At 43.4% G+C, this 15875-nt stretch overlaps 1 long non-coding RNA gene across 3 annotated transcripts; it reads left to right on the top strand.

Annotated features, from left to right (window-relative positions):
• The first annotated feature begins 124 nt into the window (after window positions 1-124).
• Window positions 125-14693, top strand: LOC122219045. 3 transcript variants are annotated; one of them, XR_006202234.1, is made up of 5 exons: window positions 125-320; window positions 2272-2352; window positions 2948-3141; window positions 8870-9073; window positions 14267-14693. It is a non-coding gene; the product is annotated as an uncharacterized LOC122219045 (long non-coding RNA). The 3 variants fall into 3 exon arrangements; XR_006202232.1 differs by having other exon boundaries at window positions 2948-3161; XR_006202233.1 differs by having other exon boundaries at window positions 2948-3217.
• The last annotated feature ends 1182 nt before the right edge of the window (window positions 14694-15875 follow it).

Here is a 15875-nt window from a genome sequence, read left to right as displayed (position 1 = left end):
ACACTTTTTGTGTATCTTTTTCCTAGAAGGGATGGACAAAAAGCAATTCATTCTCATAATACCCTTAAGCCTAAGAAGTAATTCGTAATATCCCTACTCTGTTTCTCACCTTTTTAGTGGCAGGAAGAAAGTTGCCAGAAGGTTGAGTGAGTCACCCACAGTCATAAAGCCGGGAGGGCCTGTCCAAAGAATGGAAGCCTAACCCCCTTCTGACATGGTTATCCATGGTTCAGAACATGAAGTCTCATACAAAGCAAATCCTGATTTGAATAAGAGCTTCACGACACTCTGGTTATATTACCTCCTCTTCAACGTTTCACGTAAGTTGAAGGAGATGAAATTCGAATTGCCTGTAGTCTAACTAAACAGCAAAAGTTGAAAGGAAATAAAAACCATGCTGCTTTTAGTAGAATCCTCTGGTTGGTTGTTTTCAGGGAATGCGCTCTTGTGTAAAGTGAAATGTTGCAAAAATGGTTAAATTACAACTAAGGTAAGGGTGCAAGTGAAGCCTGGTGATATGTAGTCCAGGTTGGGGTTAAGTAAATGATAATCACCCTCCGTGCAGGTTTAATCAGTGACCTTTTCCCCCAAGGCATAAAGATGTTGACTTTCACACATACTTGGCCAGGGGTCTGTGAATGTTGCCTGCCAGCTGTGAACCATATGCTGCCCACCCAGACTGCCTCCAGAACTCGTGTCCCTCACAAATGCCCCAGCTAGGTCACCTTCAAGTCAATGAGACTAGCTGTATAATACATGGGGTGGCCCATGGTTATTCATTCACATACAAATATTTATAGAGTGCCTATTTGTATGACACAGTGCTAAGTTGACTGGAGGTGGGAAAGGACCATAAATACCAACATGAGTAAAGCATTCCCTGAGCCTGGAAGGAGTTTAAGATTTACTCAGGTAAAGCACATCACTTGAGAAGAAAAATTTTAATAAAAATTTTAATAAAACATTTTAAGAAGTGTAGGTATCCCAAAATACTGTTCCAGTATTCTGCAATAGGTCAGAAAATCAAGAGGTGATCTCAGTTTGTAGGACAGAGATAGAGCTTACTTTTTGTTTAGAGGGAAGATCTTCTGGAGGAGGAGAAAGTTGAGCTGGATCCTTTTGCTGTTTTTATTAAAACCTGGCCTGAGTCTAAGCTAAAACATGCCAAATGAGTCACGCAGAGATAAAACAATTAAACAACAGACTGCTTGGCTTGCACAACCCAACATCCGGGCTTGTTGTTCTGATGTTGCATAGCCTTGGCCTACCATTGCACCTTTTACTGTTTTAAGACTTTGAATTTTTTGAATTTACTGTTTCAGGACTGGTATGAGCTTTTAGTTGTTAATTATGAAGGATTAGTCAAATCCCTGGTAATCAACCAGCAAATGGAAGCCATCTCACCCTAGAATTCGGGATTGTTGAGGCATATTGGGCAGGATCCCAGAGACCAACAGAACATGCTAGACCTGATGGCTGACTCAAGTCTAAGACTCTGAAATCAGATTGGAGGTCAAAGGCTGCTGCCGCATTTTCTGTGCAGAGCCTTGGTAGGGAGGAAACACGCTGAGATAGGATACAAAGAGTGTTCTCTGCTCAGATCCTCCTTCTATAAGTGTACAGACAATTTGAGGTATAGAGGGAAGAGCTGTCTTAATCCCCTTCTGTTCTACGTGCCTACTACATGTCTAACATGTTGCAAGGATTCCAATAAAAATTTATTGACAGAAAGGGTCCTTGGGAATAATAGTTGACAAAGTTGGGGCCCAGGTGCATGTTTCCCAAACTGGAGTCCTGGAACTCCAGACAGGTGTCTTGGGGACCCCCCATGGAGATGTGAGGGAGAGCATTCCCAAGTGTCCTTCCTCCTCCTATAACTGTCTTTGATCCGAGTGGTTCTGCTTTTGTCTGTTTTATATAATAAGAGTTTACCATGGTTTTGTTTGAAAATTGCCAGAAAAATCCTGGAGGTGGAAAGAAGAAGAGCCTTTGGGACTATATGATACAATCTTAGCAGGATATTGTTACAGGATAAAGGAGAGTCAGGCCACTTAGTAGTGTCACGGAGCATGGTCGTAGCCACAAGACTGACCCTAGGCCAGTAGAGAGGAGACCTGCAGAAGAAGGAGAAAGGTGGCCAAAGAGATCTTACGAATCACTTCTCAAGGGCTTTCCTTTGGTCATTGACTATGAACCAACCTTCTGAATATAGCAGACAAGACCCTACTTCCTCCTCTTACTCTTCCCACTGTCTCTGTCTCTATATTCCAGCTACTCTTCCTCAAATCTTGCCTGAAGATCTTTGCAAAGGCCGTTCCCTCTGCCTGGGAAATGTTCTTCCTCCTTTTCTGGGTGAGTCCTTCTTTGAGTTTCCATTGAAATGTCCCTTTCTGACATCCTATCTCCCTCAGCCTAGACCAGGACGGCTCCTTTGTTTCCTGTATTTCTAATTTAGTGGGCTTATCACAATTGCAATAATCTATTCAAGGACTGCTCCTTTTCCCCCAGATAGATTGTGAGTTCTAATTTTTTTTAATGTTTATTTATTTTTGAGAGAAAAGGTGTGCCAGAGGAGGAGGGACACAGAGAGGGGAAGACAGAGAATCCAAAACAATCAGTGCAAAGCCTGACATGGGGCTTGAACCCAGGAACCATAAGTCATGACCTGAGCAGAAGTCAGATGCTCAACCAACTGAGCCACCCAGTGCCCTTGATAGGTTATGAGTTCTGATGAGAGAAGGAAGTTCTCCACTGTATTCTCTGCACCTAGCACAGTGTCAGGCACCTAAGAAGTGCTCAAAAAATTCTTCATAAATGTGATTGGCAACTTTTAAAATGTCCCCAATTTTCCCCACCTGCTAGTATTCACAGCCTACGTTACCTGGAGTAACTTGCTTCTAACCAATAGAATTCAGCAACATTGAGGGTATGTCATTTCCATTATTAGGTTACATAAGACTGCAACTTCCATCTTGCTGATCACCTTCTCACCTTATATGCTTTGATGAAGCAAGCTCACATGTTGGAAAAGCTCAAGGAATTGAATCCTGGCAACAACCACATGAGTCTGGGAATGGATGCTTCACCCAGTCAACCTTCAGATGAGATCCCTGCCCTGGCCAACACCTTGATTACAGCCTTGTGAGAGACCCTGAAGCTGAGTACTTAGCTAAGCATGCCTCAACTCCTAACCCTCAGAAACTAAGAGATAACAAATGTGTGTAGTTTTAAGCCACTAAGTCTTGGGGATAATTTCTTACACAGCAATAGGTAGCTAATAAGACAAATAAGTGAGTAAGTGAGTAAGTGAGTGGATGAAACTGAAGACCTCACTAAAGGAAGGGGAAACTAAGACCTGGTGGAGGTGAGGGGGTAGTGTAGAGAGAGTGGACTGATATGCTCAAAGACAATTGTCCATGCTTCCTGTTTGATTTTGTTTCTCTCAACCATAGAATCTAAAGGAGGCGTTTTGGGGAAAACTCTTCCAAAGTTTTTAGAATCAGAAATTCAACAGGTGAGTGGACAATTTATATGCCCAGGCACTATCTGATATCATTCATAAGTATTTGTGTTTGTAGATGAATAGCGAAGATACATCCTCAGTGATACCAATTCAGATGCAGTTTATATCAAAACATACAGTCTAGCTTGGGAAGCCTTTATTTTAAGTAGCTGTATTTTAAATCTTGACCCAAGTGACCCACTCAGATCATCTTTGTCTCATGTGTAGTTGACACTGAACAAGGAAACAGCATTAATAAGTTGGAATAGGTTAGTGGGCTTTGAGTCTGCAATCCAGATGTAAACAATATAAAATCCTTGATAGAGCTATAAATACCAGCTTTATCAATAGCTCTCATAATTTACAATTTTCCAATGCATTTCAAAATGCTGACTCTCACCTTTTTCCTAGATTGGTTTCTTCACTTCAGAGTGATAAAAGAGTGCAAAAAATAATGATATACTTTGGAGTGCATTCGTGTTCCAACATCCAGTTTTAATGGAGGCCTACAAAGAAGTTCCTTTTCTGCCTTCTTAAATGTCGTATTTTCCTGCCCAGTTACACATGGGAAATATAATTGGTTATGGAATTTCCCTTGGATTAAGCTTGTTTCAATAGGAACTACTAATTACTTTATCACTGTGGCATTGTAATCTGCCCTAACATTTAAAGTTTATTTGCTCTCAAATAAAGGGCATTTGGTCTTCCTATTATTTATAATCATTTTCTTAATCTTCTCCTAGAAGCCAAATCCCATTACAGTTGCTCATTATAAAAAGCTCATGTTTGCTCTGTGGAAATGCATAAATGCATCTAATGGCACCATGTACCTTCAAGTGTATCCAAAAGAAAGGCAGAAATTTGAAGAAATCTGAATGATAAAATCTTGAACTTAAAGATGAGCTGTGGAGTGCTTATCTGAGTTACAAACTTTTAAAAATCTATTTATGTTGAGAGAGAGTGTGAGCACATGAGTGCACATGTGAGTGGGGGAAGGGCAGAGAGAGGGGGAGGGAGAGAATCCCAAGCAAGCTGATAGTGCAGAGCCTGACTCAGGGCTCCATCTCATGAACCATGAGATCATAACCTGAGCCGAAATCAAAAGTCTGACGCTCCGCCAACTGAGTCACTCAGGCATCCCCTTGAGTTACAAACTTAAAAAAAAAAAATCATTATTTACAGAGGGATGCATTTCACTATTCCTTAAAATGTCCAGCTTATGTAGAAGTTGTAAGACCAAGATTCTATTTTTAAACATTTTTGAAAGTCCAGTATTATGTTTTGAAAGACTTATATTTTGAAAGTCCAGTGTTATATTAGTTTCAGGTGTGCAATAATAGTGATTCAGTAATTTTGTGCATTATTCAGTTCTCATTACCATAAATATACTTTTAATCCCCATTACCTATTTCACCCATCCCTTCGCTCACCTCCCCTCTAGAAACCATCGTGTTGTTCTCTATAGTTAAGAGTCTTCTTCTTCTTTTTTTTTTAATATTTATTTATTTTGGAGAGAGAGAGAGAGTGCATGAGCAGGGAAGGGGCAGAGAGAGAGGGAGACAGAGGATCTAAAGCAGGTTCTGTGCACCAACGTGGGGCTCAAATCCATGAACCGCAAGATTATGACCTGAACTGAAGTTGGATGCTTAATCAACTGAGCCACCCAGGTGACCCAAGAGTCTACATTTTGATTTATCTCTTTTTTCCTTTGTTCATTTGTTTCTTAAATTCCATGTATGAGTGAAATCATATAGTATTTGCCTTTCTCTGACTGACGTATTTCACTTAGCATTATACTTTTTTTGTTGCAAATGGCAAGATTTCGTTGTTGTTTTTTTAATGGTTGACTAATATTCCAAGACCAAGATTCTTTTTTTTTTAAAGTTTATTTATTTATTTTGAGAGAAAGAGAGAGAGCGCACGTGCTTGAGTGTGCAGGTGGGGGTGTGGCAGAGAGAGAGAGACAGAGAGAGAGAGAGAGAGAGAGAGAATCCCAAGCAGATTCCATGCTGTCAGCATGGAGCCTGACTTGGGCTATATCCCATGAAGCATGAGATTATGACCTGAGCCGAAATCAAGAGTTGGATGCTTAACCAACTGAGCCACCCAGGCACCCCACAAGACCAAGATTCTTAAAGCTGCAGTCTCAGGGGCCACTTCCAAGAGGTAATAGATGAGAAATGAGGATAAAGTAGCTGTGAAAGTGTGATGGGAGTGTACTGGGGCTGGAGAGTCACACACCTTACACTCAAGTGGGCTGGGACAACAGCTTGTGACTTTCTCACAAGCCCTGGCCCACTGGGTCACCTTAGTCTGCTACAACAGTTCAAACAGTACTTGAGGAGAAAGGCTTGGTCTTGTCAGTGTCCTTGCCCTCTCCTGTGCTTCCATAAGATGGGATTGTGGTGAGGGGTGTATTACCTGAATTATCATGGGACTAGAACAGAGAGGTTTAGAATCCAAGAAGTGTCCCTGAATGCTCAGATCCCCACCATTGCCTACTGCCTTCCCTCCTGACTTTGCCTACAGCTAAGTTGACTACAGGCGTGCTTCAACATCTGGCCTCTTGGCCAGGGTGTAGGGGTAATTCCTGGATACTTTGGTTTGCCAGGCTCTTGTTAGTGAGCCCCTCCAAAACTGTCCTGTATCTAGTTCTTGGTCTAGGTGATTAGCCCATGTTGTCTGCTGTAGGGTCATTTCCCTCTGTCACAGTGGGCCATTCTCCAGTTAGCTACTTTCTTTCCTCTCACTTCGTGGGGGAGCTTCAGGAGCCCCTCCATACCATATGGGAACCAAGATGGTCATTATGCCACCAAGTTTACTTAGGAGTGGCCAACTCCTAGACTTTGTGCAGGACAGGTTGCAAGGCAAACTCATTCCAGAGTCCAAGTCATAGATTGAAAAAACAAGCAAACAAACAAAGAAACAAACAAAATGCCCCTGTCCTTGGCATTACTCTCTACAACTCCCCAGACTTCCCCTAAAATGGAGAGATGGAGAACCATATAATTCACTTCCTGCCTCAAGTGACTCTATCTCCATTTTATTTTGCTTTTCTGAATACCTGAGATCTCCTTTATGTCATATCCTGCTCCTTGCCAACTCCAGCCTCAAGGTTGAGATGTAATGACTGATGAGATAGCATATGAGAAAGATCCACTTACCCATAAAGGAACTAATTCAGGAGGCATTGAAAAATAATATACCTCTTCTATAAGTCAACAGGAAATATATCATCTGATTTGGAATGAAAATTGTAACTTGATTCTTTAATATACTTAGAAATTCATTGGTTGTCACATATGTCAGCCTTTAAAAATGATGAGTTTTCTGCTATTTATTGTATGACATTCAGGAAAAGGTAAAACTATAGGGACAGAAAACAGATCAGTAGTTGTCTAAGGCTAGGGTTGAGGAGAGGGGTCGATGAAAAAGGGGCACCAAGGAACTTTTTGGGGTGATGTATCTTGATTGTGGTGGTGGTTACATGATTGTATAAGTTTATTAAAACTTACAGAAATGTACACCAAAAGGAGTGAATTTCATTATACATAAATTACATCTAAGTAAACCTGACTTTTACTGAAAAATGATGACCTTTCATATTCCCAAGATGATAGCTGAGCACTTACTAATAGTGCACTGTTCTACCACTTAGATTACATGAGCTCATTCAGTCTTAATAGTAACTTTATTTGGAAGGTACTGTTTCATTATCATCACCTCGATCTTACTATCAGGGAGTTGAGGCCTGGAAAATTAAGTAACTTGCCCAAGACCACACAGTGAGTATAGTTGGAATTCAAACCCAGATCCATTAGGTGCCAAAGACTGTGGGTTTCACCACTGTGTTATATGGCCTCTCAAGATAAGTAACTTTAGGCTGATAAATATTTAAGAGGTAAACTGGTAACATTTATGTGTGCCTGTAACTTACACATCTGAGACCCTTTTTTGGTTCAGTCATATTTACTCTCAGATCAGAAAGTAAATGGTATCCCCCACCCCAAACAGACACACATCCCAGTTGCCCCGATCAAGCATCCTCGGGAAGAGTGGGAGACCCATTCTTGTCAGTAGCCTTCAGTAAGCTAAGGATGAGTCAGATCTGGGTGACTATTTGTTAGGAGGATTCCCCTGGAAAGTTCTAGAGGTTATGTGGCCTGCCATAGCTCAAACTGCTGACCAGCCCCCAACCTATACTCTCAACTGGGGGCCTTGCAGTGCCAGCCCAGACACCACTGCAGCCTGGTATGACAAAGATGGAAGACTTCTCTCCTGCTTGCAGAGAGTTACCTTCTCAAGGTCATTCATTATCTTTGTGACCTGGGTCTGAGAACTCCACCTCATGCTGCCTCCAACAGCAAATGAATAAAACACTGTTTTCATTAGCTGCTGGTGCTAACACACCCTAGAAGTCAGGGTGTCTGAGAGTCTTCCCAGCTGCTTTTCTCTACAACAGACTGCTTTTCATAATTAATTACGGAGGTTGGTGTAGGATAGTGGTAAGATATGGCAAACTTGTGGGGACTTAGGTTTGGCTTTTGCCCAGGAAAAGGGGTGCTGAGCCCTGCATCTAGTCTCTTGGTTCTTCCAACGTGATATGTATGTTTCAAGGCCCACTTACCATTAGCAAGGCAGTCAGGGAGTACGCTTCAGTACAGCAGAAGCATTGGACATCTGCTGAATCCCCTGCAGTGGAAATTTAATTGGTCTTGTATCAATTTGCTCAGCCAGGGACCTTGGATCAAAAGTAGACAATGCAAACACACTGAATGGGCAAGGATCCACCCCAGCAAATACCACTCTGTGTTTTCATCTTATCTGCTTTACTTGGGGAGCAATTTGGTCCTCCCAGACTGCTGGTGAGTCACTGATGCCCATAGGGCCAGAGGAAGGTGTTTTGGAATTGAGACTGGACCACCTAGGCCACAGCTTAACTCATTTGTCATCAAGCTTTACTGGGCCCCTGGACCAAAGAGCAGAGCATCTCAAAAATGCACTTGTCCCCAATTCTCACTATTAAGGGGACCTACTGGTATATTTGGTCAATGTATGATGAAGACAAGGAAGGCTGGGGTAGGTTGGGTAAGTTTTGGTGGGATGGTGAGAAGGAGAGAAGTATAGGAGTCAGGCACGGTTGAAGATAGGGAGCCTTTCCTGAGCTGATAGAGAGCCTCAGAAAGACGTTCTTGAAGCCAGGGTCATCTTCACACTGAAAACAGAGGATCAAAAATAAGCAAGCAGATCCTTAGGAACAAATTTTGTCTGTAATTGATTTGGCCTGGAAAAGAACCTATCTGTGCTGCTCTAAATTGTTATCAGTTGTTTGTACCTCTGTATAAAAGAGTTTTCCCTTTTTTCTAGAGAAGCCATGAAAGTACTGGACACCTGATGGAAAGGGTCATGGTCAAGGGAATAAAGGACCTAGAGGAATAAGGACTGGAGACAAAAGAGCAAAATGTTGCATATGATTACCTTTGCAGCCCAAGCATGAAGGGTAAAGAATATTCAAAACTGAATGAGACTGGCAAAAAGCACCCAAGAGATCAGCTGAGATGCTAACAGAAGGTCAGTCTTCGTTCCCAAACATTGGATGGAGAGACGGAGGCATGGGCCCTCCTGGAATTTTATTTCCTCAAACATTAGAAATCACATACTTGAAACCTATAAAGCCATCCTATATGTTTAAATAGAAAAGAAGGGGCACCTGGGAGGCTCAGTCAGTTAAGCGTCTGACTTCGGCTCAGATCATGATCTCACAGTTTGTGGGTGCAAGTCCCGTGTTGGGCTCTGTGCTGACAGCTCAGAACTTTGAGCCTGCTTCAGATTCTGTGTCTCCTTCTCTCTCTGCCTCTACCCTGCTCGTGCTGTGTCTCTCTCTCTCAAAAGTAAATGAACATTTAAAAAAAAAAGAATATTGCTACATTTATTGCTGTCCCTTTTCCCATATCTTAGTAACCTGTTTTAGTATTTCAGTCCTCTTAAATAATAAAAACAAGTCCTCTTGTGCTTCAATAATCTTTTATTCCATTTAACAGATAGGTTTGGGGTGACTGCCTGTGTAAACCTCTTTGCAAAGCTTATTGCTACCAGTGGGAAAAGATGACCATTTCCTAAAATTGCTCTGTGCTCTATGCTCAGACCATTATCAAAGAAACATTAGTGTATTTAAAACCCGAGTGCCCATGGTATACAAAGCACTGTGCTGATTAGGGAGGACTGTGTTATCTAAAGTTATGCTGCCCTAGCAATTGTGAAGATTGGGAATCCTGATTTAAAGGAAATGCCATGGGATGGGAAACTGAGTTATGAAGGTTCCATTTCCATGATTACTTCTACCCTCTGCAACCTTCGTCTGCCCAACTTGCTTCTTCTCATCTTATAAAATGTACCAGATCACAGTTCATTGATTTAGGTAGTCTGTTCATTGATTTGTAAACATGGATCAAGATGCAGACCATCATTTATGCAAATTGGCTTTGCTTAAAGCTATAGAAACTAAAATAAATCAGACCTTGGGCCAGCAAGCGGTCGGCGTGACCTCAGGAGGCAGAGACTGGGTGCTCCTCATAAGCCTTCTCTGTGGTTCTTTCCATGCTGCGTAGTGGTTCAGTGACCTGCCCTGCTCGCATGGTCTCCTAAACACCAGAAGATTCTTATCTTCACCCATCCCAAAGGTTTAGTTATCTGCAGAGTGTACCTGTATATACAATATCAGATTCCATTCTAGTTCCTAGCACCAGGGAAAAGGCCTATATATTTTGACAGTACAGGATGTTTCAAGTTTAGCCTTCAAAAAAGAAGCAACATGGGGGCACCTGAGTGTCCAACTTCAGCTCAGGTTATGATCTTGCAGTTTGTGAGTTCGAGCCCTGCATCGGGCTCTCTGCCTTCAACACAGAGCCTGCTTTGGATCTTCTGTCCCTCTTGCTCTCTGCCCTTCCCCCTCTCACACTCTGTCTCTCAAAAATGAGTAAACATTTATAAAATGTATTAGAAAAAAGAAGCAATATAGGTTGGTTTGTAGAAAATTTGGGAAATATAGAAAAATACAAAGCACAAATAAAATTTGCCTTCGATTATGTTTTCTAGTATTTTTAGTATATATATATTATAGTATATATATACTAGTATTTCTAGTATTTCTTGTGTATCAGTCAAAGCCACCTTTAAGAATGTATTTTAGAGCAAAAAACAATAGTTATAATACTGTTGTTTCTTCTTTTTCTCTGACACTACTTAATATTCTATGGAACCTTCTTCATCCTTTGCTCGACCATCTGACCTGATCAAGAATAAATCCATTCTTGGGGTGCCTGGGTGGCTCAGTCGGTTAAGTGGCCGACTTCAGCTCAGGTCATGATCTCACGGTTTGTGGGTTTGCACCCCGTATCAGGCTTCATGCTAACAGCTCAGAGCCTGGAGCCTGCTTTGGATTCTCTGTCTCCCTCTCTCTCTGCTCCTCCCCAGCTTGCAGTCTGTCTCTCTCTCAAAGCAATAAACATTAAAAAATTAAAATAATAATAATAATAATAAACCCATTCTTGTCCAGAGAGGGAGCAGATTGAAATTCTAAATATCATATGGCAGTCCCTTCCCAAATATTTGGGATTATGTAAGACACTTCTAGGCCATGCTGTTTCCCTGTTTTGTTTTGTTTTGTTTTGTTTTGTTTTGTTTTTGATTAGGGGAGGTGTGTGTGAAGGAGAATGCCAAGAAAAGTGCTGGAATTATTTCTTAGCCAGTGATCCTCTGACCAACAACAGCATGTCAGACTCTCAGGCCCCAGCCCAGACCTACTGATTGAAAATCTGCATTTTCACACGATCCCCAGGCGCTTCTGAGCTGTGCACCTTACATTTGAGCACTGACCTGTGGGCCCCTTTCTGGCCTTCCTCAGGTGGTATTGATTGTCAGGATTTGTACATAACTTTCACACCTCCTTGATGTTGAAACTAGCAATAAAAATCCCACCTCCATGGGAGTAAACACCTTTTCCTGAGGCCACAATTCACATTCCTTTGGGAAAACGCTAAATGTGTTACTTTCTAAATGCCCTGAGAGTTGTGGGGTGCTCCAAATGGAAGTCGAGGGAAGAGGCCAGTTCTCTACTTTGCTTCCCCTTCAAAGTCCATTCCAGGGTCAGAGCTGTTGTGTTTGTGGCTCCTTAAGTCACAGCAAATCATTCATCCAGTGGGGGACAAGAAAGAGAGTCACAACAGAGCTCTTTAAATTCTGTTGGGGAAAAATCCACAATGATTTTTTTTCCTCCTCTTCTCTCCCCTTTCTCCACAACCACACCTGTCTTATTTTATGACTCAAATGATTCATTTAACCTTTGCTCCTCCACCAGGGGGCCCCAGGAGGCACAGACTGGGTGCTGGGTCCTGAGGACCCTAATCAGGCGAGCTGGGATCAAGGACTCTGAGTACAGGATCAAGGACTCTGAGTACAGTGCTGCCGATAGAGGGAAAAAAAGAAATGACAGAAGCCAAAACAGTTGTGTCTGTCTGGCCGGCCAGCCACAACCATGTGTGGGCATCGAGATGGATGTGGGACCAGCCTGAGCAGAGCCCTCCAAAGAACTGCCTTGATTAGGCCTTTGCTTGAAATCCCAAAGCAGGCAGGTGTTCCTACATGGCCATCTGAAGCCATCCGTGAAGGGCAGTACTCCCCCTTCTAGGACGAGATGCAGCCTTGTGAAGTCATTCCCCTCTCTCTTCACAGATTTGAGAGGTGTCACAAAGTCTTTGTGCCCGGGCACCACGGCTCCCTCTGGGTTCTGGCACTGGGATCTCCTCTGTTTCTTTGGCAGCATCTGACAATCCCTCCGGCCTGGCTAATCGAGCACTTATCTGGTGCCTCTCCACTCCCAGGCCTGGCTCCCCAAGCTCCTGGGGACCCATCTGCAAACTTTTCCATGGGAACATCTGGGACACTTACTGGGGTATAGTGCCTGAAGCAGCAGGGAGAAGGGGGAAGGATGGTTAAGAATGGCTCTTTAGTCTGCTTTTTTAAAGTTTATTTTTATTTATTTTGAGAAAGATACAGAGAGCTAGCAGAGGAAGGGCAGAGAGAGAAGGAGACAGAATCTCAAGCAGGCTCCAAGTGGTCAGTGCAGAGCCTGATGCGGGGCTTGAATTCTCGAACCATGAAGTCATGACCTGAGCTGAAATCAAGAGTTGGATGCTGAACCAACTGAGCCACCCTGGTGCCCCTAGATTGGCTTCTTCTTGACCCTTCGGGAACTTACAAACATCACCCCATCCATCCTGGCAGCCCTTAGTTGTGTATAAAGTAAGTATGCTGGTTTTCTTTCCAGAGGTTATGGAGTGTAAGTGGTTGAAAACTCAGGCCCTGGCATTGCAGAGACTGGCATCCAAATCCCGGCTCTTCATCACCAGCTGGGTGATCCAACTTGGCCTCCTGAAATTTCAGGCCTTAATTTACACCTTTCTAAAACAGGGACAATATCTGCCTCATAGGTTATTATGAGGAATAAACGAGATGCTATATGTAAAGCACTTAGGACCGTGCCTGGTGCTTAGTAAGTGCCCAGAAAAAGGTAGCTGTGATTGTTGTTACTTTTACCTAAAAATGGACGACAGCAAGTCATGCTGGATAACCTAACAAGTCAGTTAGGTTATCTAACTGACTAACTGCTAAATCCTAGAGGCCCGAGTTTCAGTTCTGGATCTGCTTTGAATTAGCCTTGTGTGCCCCAGTTTCTTCCTCTGTAAGATGTAGACAATGCTACCTGGCTTTTTGTTCTGGCAGCTAACATTTATCAGTGCTATCTCTGCACCTGGCGCGCTTGAAGGGCTTATGTTAATTCACTTGATTCTTGCCACATCCCTATTTGACAGATGAGAAAACTGAGGCACAGAGGCAATGTGGGTCAGGCAGCTAATAGCAGATGGAGCTGAGGTTCCAACCCAAGCAGTCTGGCCCCAGAGCCTGCATTTCTGCCTTTCTAACTGTGAAAAATCAAATGTTTAATCATGAAAGGGCTTTGGGAATGGGAGGAGCTATACAAACTGGAGATTATCACAATTTATCCAAGTCTCTTAGTGTTTGGTCTTCAGCTGGGAACCTTAACCTTTCCTGGTGGGATGTGGAGTCAGGGGGCTCCCTTAGGGTTTCCTGAAGCCTTTTAATCACTGGCTTTTATGAGTTGAATAATGCCCCCCCCAAAAAAAAACAAATGTTGAAGTCCTAGCCCCCAATACCTCAGAAAGCGACTTTATTTGGAAATAGGTCATCTTTACAGAGGTCATCAGGTTAAAATGAGGTCATTTAGGTGGGCCCTAACCCAATACGACTGGTGTCACACACGCAGACACAGACAAGCACAGAGGGAAGATCCCGTGAGGGAAGTCACAGGAGAATGCTGCCTGAACACAGTGGCTCCACACTACGTTTGTGAGGTTTGTCTGTGTTTTGCATTCTCCAAGCCAAAGAACGCCTGAGGCTGTCAGAAGCGAGGAGAGAGACATGGAAAAGATCCTTCCGAGGCACCATGGCGCTGCTAACACCTTGAATGCTGAGAGGGGCTGAATACCGCCAGGGGTGCAGATGTGTGTGTGCACATTTTGACAGTGTAAGAATCGGTCTGTGAGCCTGAAGACTGTTCCTTCATAAGAAGATCACATGAGAGGCAAAGTGAACATTAAATCATATTCCAGCTCCATTGGAACAGGTAAGGAAGAGGAATCTTGTCTCTGACATTATGTAACTGATTCCATCCCATTTGTTCTGCAGCAGAGAATGTGAGACGCAGGGGAGCTAAGTTTCTTAGAGCCTTCCAGCAGCAGATAACAGTGCAACTGGAGATCAAGTTTTCTGTCACACGGACCCTCAGAGGCTCATTTCTGGGTCGGCGCACAGGAGTTTACTCTCCTGTCACCGCTTCTTTCAAAGATTACATTCTGGTTCCTTTTTTTGTTTGTTTGTTTGTTTGAGGAAACTTGATTGAAATGTAGCCTACATACAGAAATATGTCCATAAGTGGACAGCTCAGTGCGTCTATATCCATGTAAACAGCATCCAGACAAAGAATTAGTACATCACCAGCACCCCTGAAGCCCTCCTGCCCCTCCCAGTTGCTAAGGCCAACAAAGGAACCACTATCCTGACTTCTAACATCACAGATTGGTTTTGCCTGTTTCTGAGCTTGATATAAATGGGATTTCACAGTACGCTTTTGTGTCTGCCTTCTTTCACTCCACTCTATGTTTGTGAGATTTGTCTGCGTTTTGCATATGGAGTAGTGCATTCTCACAGCGATAGAGTATTCCATGGTGCTGGTCTTTTTGAACAAAATCAGGGGGTACACAGAAAGAGAAGTGCCATGAAATAATTCAAGCTGGTCCTTAAAAAAAAAGTTACAGCAAAGAGACTACGGAAACAACAACAAAAAAGTTGGTTACTCTTTACAAATTGGATGCAATTTATTAGCCATTCATTAAAAGCCACTTTCCCAGATCACTTCCCAACCTCCCTCTCCTCTCCTGTGTCCCTGGATTCCCACAGCCTTGCTGTGTCACACTGGGCTGACCCAGTCTGGATGGATGGGATGGGAGCTGGAAGTTAACAAGCTGTGTTCTACCTGGGTGAACCCATCCTGACTTCAGAATTTCTCAGAGTCTAGACTGTCACTTGACCAGCAGGGTTCCTGTACATTCAGCAGCATCAGGGCCACCTTCACCCCCTGCAGGGAAGCCATCTCTCACATCTGGAATTTTGGAGTTATTTCCCTGTCTGAATCGGCCTCAGGATAAAGCTCCTGCAGCCCTGGGCCAGCCAGAGGCCGGAATGAAGGCAGTCTGCAGGAGTGGGCTGGTCCTCTGCCCAATCCTTCCCCTTGCAACCATGTCTAAGAGTCACTCCCACTGCTTTCTCAGGCTCTGGTCTTCATTCCCAAGAGCTGTGTGGCTGGATGGGGCTGCCCCTCTTCTCATCTTTCTCTTGGCAGACCACAATTGGCTCTGGTTTCTTCATGCTGACCAACCTTTCTGGGGTCTCCCTTTTGCTGGTTAACAGTGACCTAATCCCAAAATGCAATTTAAAGGGAGCCCTAATGCAAATCAGTGGGACTGCCTTCTCCAGCCGGAGTCCTTATATGGTACAGTCCCTGAGCCAGGACAGGGAGAGTGGGGAGTGTAAGGCAGCACAGCTGATTCACCAGCTGTCTCTCTCCCTCCCTAAGCTGAGCCTGCCCACTCCAGTTTCCAGTGACGTCAGCACTGCACCCTAGACAAAAGGTTAAGATGGAGAAATGCAAAACTTCTTGGGAGGCTGCAATGTAGTTTTTACTTCTTTCCAGACTCCCTAGTTCCTGGGAGCCTGTCCTCTCTCCAGTGTAACCAAA

The sequence above is a fragment of the Panthera leo genome, chromosome B2 (assembly GCF_018350215.1).
Source record: "Panthera leo isolate Ple1 chromosome B2, P.leo_Ple1_pat1.1, whole genome shotgun sequence".
Lineage (NCBI taxonomy): Eukaryota > Metazoa > Chordata > Mammalia > Carnivora > Felidae > Panthera > Panthera leo.
This window is presented reverse-complemented; position numbering and strand designations above follow the sequence as displayed.